The sequence below is a fragment of the Corvus brachyrhynchos genome, unplaced genomic scaffold (assembly GCF_000691975.1).
Source record: "Corvus brachyrhynchos isolate BGI_N302 unplaced genomic scaffold, ASM69197v1 scaffold166, whole genome shotgun sequence".
Classification (NCBI taxonomy): Eukaryota; Metazoa; Chordata; class Aves; order Passeriformes; family Corvidae; genus Corvus; species Corvus brachyrhynchos.
The window spans coordinates 912,087-919,404 of NW_008239671.1; positions in this window are offsets into that span (position 1 = coordinate 912,087).

The window sequence follows — 7,318 nt, forward strand, 5'->3', positions numbered from 1 at the left end:
CCCGCCCCCCCCCCCGGTGCTGCCACAAGCCAGATGCCACCGGCCTCTTGCCCCCCTGGGCAGTGGTGGCCTCATGTCCAGCCACTGCTGACCAGCACCTCCAGGTCCTTTTGCACCAATGGGCGATGGAGCCCGTTCCCTTTGCAGGGAGCCCGGGAAAAAGGCAATCAGATCATTAACACATGCTGCTCTTCACACAACCAACCTCACAAATATTTATCAGCTGCAGAAACACACGGGCTCGGAAGTTGCCAAGTAACATAACAAGAGGCGCTTTTAAATAAATATCTGCGAGTCTGCGGGTGACGAATTAACCAAATCCCTTGGTATGTGGCCCAAAGATATGTTTTCCTCTGGAAGCCCAGGACCAGTAATAAAAATAATGATCCAAGCCAGGAATGAAAACCTGGGATAAGCAGTGACTGACTGGCTGTCCAGCACTGGAAGAAGTTGGTTCCCTGCTGGGAAGGTCTGTGGAGTGATGCCCAACAGATCCGTGCCTGCCAGGGACAAGTCGGGAGCTGGATGGGATGGGGGGGGTTATTTTGCAGGGAAGGTGAGAACGAGCCCAGTGCACCAGGCTGGGTCTCATCCTGCAGCCACGACCCTCTCCTAAAGACCCACAGGACTGATCTTCTCTGTAGGCTCAGGATTTCAAAGTACCTTGGTGTTGTAAACCCTGGTTCTCCATGTTCCCTCCAGCCCTGAGAAGGTCCATTAGATCTCTTCCTCTTCTATCCAGGTGGATATGTCCCATAAATCAAGCAGGAATATTGCTTCCCCAAGCCTGCCCAGGGGTGTTCTGAAGCACTCCCCAGGTAGCCAGGGTTTCCCTGTTGCTAAATCCTATTGAATCCTTGCTGTGAGGTCAGTTTGGAGGCTTTGGGGATTGTTAGGGGGGTCAGTGCTGCCACAGGAGACCAGGTGGGTTTGCAGATGAATGGAGATCTCTTCTCACCCAGTACCTTCTTCCATGGGGAAACTCTGGCTTGTGGGGCTGGGATTTCATAGAATCATGGAATGGTCTGGATTGGGAGGGACCTTAAAAACATCTCATTCCACCCCCTGCCGTGCGCAGGGACATCGTCCACTATCCCAGGCTGCTCCAAGCCCCGTCCAACCTGGCCTTGGACACTTCCAGGGATCCAGGGGCAGCCACAGCTTCTCTGGACACCCTGTGCCAGGGCCTTGCCACCCTCACAGGCAGGAATTCATTCCTAATAGCCCATCTAAGTCCCTCTCCAGCTCTCTTGGAGCCCCTTTAGGCAGTGGAAGGTGCTGGAAGGTCTCCCTGGAGCCGTCTCTTCTCCAGCTCTCCCAGGCTGTCATCTCATTTGGTGGAGATGTTCCCATACAAACCCACCATATCCCCACCATCACCAGAGGGCTTGGCCTGAGGGCTTTGCAAGCAGGTTGTCATTTTGGGGTCATTTGGGGTCATTTTGGGGCCATTTGGGGGTTCTTGCCTGAACAAAAACATGAGGAGAGACAACCTGGACACAGGGCCGGTTGGCAAAGTCAACTGGAAGAGTGGTTTTGGGGGGACGGACACTGCCCAGTGCCAGCAGTGAGGCCCAGGTGAGGGGGTCAGAGGACACCGACTGGCCAAGGTGATGGTGGTGGGTGCTGCCCAGAGCGGCTGCAGATGCCCCATCCCTGGAAAAGCTGGAATGTGGGAGCAGCTCCCCATGCTCCCAGCCATGGCAGAGCCCCCAGGCACGCGCTGGAGATGATGCACGAGGGGAGGTCGGAGCTTTTATTAGCCCAGCTGCTGGAGCTGGAAAGAACAGCCCAGCTTTCGGGCACAGGAGCTCCTCTCCTTGTCCCCGCTTTCTAATTATATCAGCTGATCTAGCACAGGCTCCTTCCACTCCCCATGGGCCGCTGCCTTCATTACAGCCCCGGCTCTGCCCTTGGCAAGCACTTGGAGGAGCAGCCAAGCCATCCCACCGGAGATGTTGGGATGGCAGGACCGGCTGTGTCACCTCAGACGTCTCCCTGCAGCGCGGTCTCTGCCTCCAGCACTGCCAGGAATGGCAAGGGGATGAGGGACAGGGGACAGGGATGTGTTGGTGTTTGCTTTGGCCAGGCTGTGCTCCTCAAGGTGTCTCAGAGACACCAGGGTGGAAAGGAGAGGATGAAAACATTCCCCCAAAATCATCAGGGGTGCTGGGATGAGATGGGCAGAGCTGCATCCCCACAGGCCCCTGCACCCCATGGCTCTCCTGCCTAGGGGAGGGGATCCCTGGTAGTCCCTGCCCAGGGGAGGGGGGCTCTGCAAAGACCAGCACCTGTTCCTGGCTCAAATCTCTCCCTCCTCCAACAAACACCTCTCTCAAAAAGTCTCTGCTAGGAAAATCCACATCTCCACCCGGTGCAGCTCAGCAAGGACAGCAACACCCATCTCCAGGAGCGGGCTGAGCACAGCCCATAATGCTCATGCCAGGCTCAGGGAGACCCTGGTGTTCTCCCAGCTCCTCCAGTAATGTGAATAATAAATCCCTGCTGCCGAGCTGCTGCCTGCCAGCCACTGCACAGCAGGAGTTTGCTCCGCTCCTTCCTCCTGCCTGCCCCACTCTTCCTCCCTCCCGGTGCTTTTCCAAGCCCCAAGGCTTGACTTCTTTGGGATCAGGGTGTCCCCAACGTGAAGGAGTGGTTTTAGTGCTGTTGAGTCCCAAGTGGAAAGTTTTTAATCTGTTTTGTTCCCTGCTACTGGCACTTGGTGCCGTCCTCAGCACGTTCCTGAGCCTCAGTTTCCCTCTGCCGGGCTGCACTGCAGCCTCCCAAGGGACTGTTTGGAATGGGAGCTAATCTGGGGACTGGGATGAGGTATTTCAAAACCTGATCTTGTGGTTAAAGTGGTGAATGTGCCACCTGCACGTGTTTGGGGTGGGTAATCCCCCTTCGTGTTTTCCAGCAAAGCCCAAACTCATCTCCTGCAGCTCAGGAGAGCTTTGGGACCAGCCAAACCAACCCAGGGCCTGTTGACATTCCTCAGTGCCAGCCAAGAGCTTTGCCTTCCCCTCCACGCTCTCAGGGGCCCAAATTAGCTTTTAATAATAACATTTCATATCTAAAAAAAAAAAAAAATCCCCGGGCAAACAATCCGGCCTTGGCGCCCGCCGGGACAGCAAACACTCCCCGAGGGGCACCAGGTGTGGTGCATTCCTGATAGCTGGGAAAGAAAGGAGGGATTATTTCCCTCTCCCTGCAATGTGCTGGGAGGGCAGGAGCGGCCAGCCCGGCTCCGGGCAGGGCTGCGTTGTGCCCAGCACCGAGGGAGGTGGGTACGTGGCTGTGGGAAGAGGTCCCTCAGCCAAGCCCCGAGGTCCAGAGCTGATTAATGGTGGCATTTCTTTTGTTCCACACGTTTCCTCGTGGCGGAGGTGCGGGATTTCAGGCGATAAAAGGGATCTGTTTGTTTTAAAAACAAGTCCTGCAAGTCATCCCTGGGCAGCCACCCTGTGCCCTGAATGCCCACGTTCCTGGCACAGCTATCCCAGCATTGTGGATGCATCCACCACTCAGAGGTTATTCCTCCAAGCTGGAAAACCTGATTTTTCCCTCTTTAATGAAGTTTCCCATCGATCTGTTGATGTCTTTCCCTCTCATCCTTAGAAGGGAAGTTGAGGACAGGTGGGACGTGGTGTTACAGCCCCAACCCCAGCTTTGACCGGGACAGAAGCCAGGGAAAACCCTTTCCTTCAGCTCTCCACCCCTGGCTTCGGAGTGCAAAGCAATTTTGCACCCCTCCGGGGTTTAAAAGGCAGCCAGAGATTTGGGTTGCCGGATAATGTTTCTCTGGGCCAGCTGCTGTGATAAAACCACGGCATCTGTCCGCTCCTGAGCCGGGCAGCCGAACTCCTGCCCGAATTCCAGCGCGAGATGAGGGCGGCATCCCTGCGCTCCGAGGGACAGCGCGGGGTAGGTGACACCCGCAGCCCCCGGCACATCCCAGCGGGAGCCGCGTCTCCCTTTCCTGCCCCACCGCAGGAGTGAAGAATCCCTTCATTTCCTTCGGCCGCTTATCCTCCGAGGATCGCCCCGGGGGCGAGCGACAAAAACACCCTTTAAATCCATCACAGCGGGCTTAGGGGAGGATTAGCAGATGTCTCTGCAGGCTTTACACCAGGCTGCGGCTCCCGGTGTCCCACCCTCGTGGCCCCAGCCAGCTTCAGGCTTGCGTTCCCAGAGGGAGAAACGATGGAGCCAGCCTGCCTCTAATTCCCGTCGGGAGATCGCTGCATCCCAGGCAAGCCCAAGCTGGCAACTCGCTTCCAAAAGTGGCAATCGGTTTTCGCCGGAGAGCTGGTTCCGATGGGTGTCCTGGGGCCGGGAGCAGAGAGCTCTTCCCGGGCTGTCTCAGCCTGGAATTTTCCGGGAGGGAGAACCTCCCACCCCTGCGCCCTCACCTTTGGGGGATGCCCTACAGAGGAGCCCGGATAATTCCCCAAAGAAGAGCTGACTTCTCCCTCTCACCCCAGCCTGGCTGGTGGGAATCATCCCTCTCCATCATCCCTTTTGTGTTTACAAGCAATTACCTGGATCACTTTCCATTCTCGACGCTTTCCCTCCCTAATTTGTCTCAGCGACGGGGTTTTTTCCCCCTTAATTTCCCTCCTACCCCCCCCACATCCCTTTTACCTCTCCTCAATTCCCACCCCCGAGGGCTTTTTGACCGCCAGGACTCTCAGGATGGCTTTCCTCCAGCACACACAAGCTTGCATAATAGCTGTTGACACCGTAACTTCATTTGAATCGATCTTGTTTGCTAATTAGCTGATTGCAGTAATTGGCATGAATTACCTTGGGGGATTCTGCCTCCCTGGGGGTGGCCAGTGGCCGGCGTGTCCCACATAGGAGGTGGGAATGGCAGCAGTGAGGTGGTTCCTGCTCCAGGGACACCTCTCGCAGGTGTCCCGGTGACTCGTGGAGGTGCAGAGGAGTTTCCAGTGGGGAACCGCAGCCTGGTGCAGGGAATTTTAACTCCTGGAGTGCCTCAGAGCCACCAAAATGTCCAGAGTAGCTATTACAGAACCTAAAAGGGGTTAAAGTCTCTGTTTATGGGGCGAAGGGACGTGACTCTTCGCTCTACCTCAAAACGCAACTGGAGATGACTCAAACACTGGGTTAAAGATAAACCAAGTGAAGCAGCTTTTCTCAGAGGTCATAATTCCCTTCCGAAAATTCCCTGCCAAAAATTCATGGAGGATGGAACAGAACAGCATTAGACTGAGTGAGGAGGGAGCAGGCAGTGTCGGGGAGAGTGTCCTCTGATGGCAGCATCAATCTTTTGGGGGATCCAAAGACAGCTTTGGGTGGGAGGCATCCCTGAAAAGCTCTGAGGCTCGGGGGAAATGGGGCGGGATCAGTGAGATTCTCCTCTTCCCAGACTCTTTTTATCTAAGCACCAGCTGCACAGGGAGGAGGGAGCCCGGGAGGACCATCCCTGTCCCAGTCCCTCGGGATCCAGTCAGGATCCAACACTCCCCATCGTGAACTTCCATGACAAGAAAAGAGGGACAGCAAGGGCAGGCAGTGAGTGATAGGACACAGGGAATGGCTTCAAACTGCCAGAGGGAAGATTTACCTGAAATATTGGGAAGAAATCCTTCCCTGTGAGGGTGGGGAGGCCCTGGCACAGGGTGCCCAGAGAAGCTGTGGCTGGCCCTGAATCCCTGGGAGTGCCCAAGGCCAGGCTGGACAGGGTTTGGAGCACCCTGGGATAGGGGAAGGTGTCCCTGGGGTGAAACTGGATGACCTCTAAGGTCCCTTCCCACCCAAACCATTCCATGTTTCTGTGATAACTCATTTTTTAACCAGAATAACCACAACACCCCCAAACCAAAGCTCCTCACACGGGCACATTTCCATCTGTGGTGCTGCCGGGGTCACTTGATACAAACCTGCCCCCGGTGAGGCTGAAGGAGTCTGTGAAACGCTGTTTTGTATGAGCCATCTATTTATATTGACAGCTTCCCACGCTCCATCCCTCTAATCCTGCATCCCTTTCTGCCAGCCTAAGATGCATCTTTCCAGCTCTTCCTTCCCCCCTTTTTTTTTTTAATATTGCCCTGTAATTATCATCTTTCCACTCTTCTGGGATCTGAGAGAAATCCCAGGACTTCTTAGAGAGGATGAGCAGCAGCCCATACCTCTCCTCGTCCTGCTTCCACGGGACTCTTGGGAGCAAATTAATCTGAACCCGCTGTTTAAAAATGTTTATCCTCAGGCCATGCCATTTAGTGTCTTCCTGGGTTACTAATGGACTAGAAAGCACTTTGTTGTCCCTGTGCAATATGAGAACATCAGCCTGCTTTTCCCAAAGCCAGAACAGAAATTATTGAGCTTTTGTTTTTCCCCTCCTCCGTTGTTATCAGTGATTTTCTGATCTCCAGCTTGAGGACAGGCCATGCTGCTGCAGTTATGTCACTGCTCTTAATTTTGTAAAATCGAATTAAAAGTCGCTTCCTCTGTGTTGCCTGTGAACCTCCAGGAGAGACCTGATGTGGCCAATTGCAAACTGAATTGTGGAGTAAATTCCATAACTTTATTGAGCCAGAATGCCAACAACTTTTTGTCCTGGGAGACACTGTTGGTTCTGAAGTATTCTGGGTGGAAAAGAGGGAGCCCAAATGAAAGCTGAGGTCTCTAAGATCCTTTGGTGGGTCAGGAGGCCGCGTCATTAACCAGAGCTTTTATTCTTTATTTTTAGACGATGTAAACACACAAGAAGCAGCTGGATCCATCTGTGGGGTCCACAGGGATTTTGTGGTGACTTTTATCAGCTGCAGCAGAGGGGTGAAGACCCCTGGGAAGGGTCTGGGTCAGACTGGCCAGGATGGAGCTGGCCAGGGCATGGATATCCCATTTTCCCGCTGCAGAGGAGCTGTGCTGGTGGAGCTGTCACTGAGCAGCTCTGCGAGGGACAAGTGACAGGAGTGGGGGTGGCTGGATGGGCTGAGCCAAGGGAGGAGCTGGCAGAGGACACGGGGCTCAGCAGAGAGAAGCCCCAGCAGGAGAAGCCACTGCTTTTCCTCCCCGAAGGTCCGCAAGGTTGGACACAATGGAATTCCCTCCTCCCTCCCCGTGCCCGAGGCAGCCACATCCCGGGAGGAATACAATGCTGCCTTCGAGTCCATTCAAAACACCCCAGGGTCAAACCTTTATGAGGCAACAAAGAAAATAAACCCAAAGACAAAAAGCTATTCTGGAGGAGGGGAGGGGAAGGAAGCGGCTCCCAAAATATCGGTGAGAACCTTTCCTTTAACTCCAGCTCTGGGATGGGGGTCTCTGCTCCGGTGGGACCGAGCAGGGG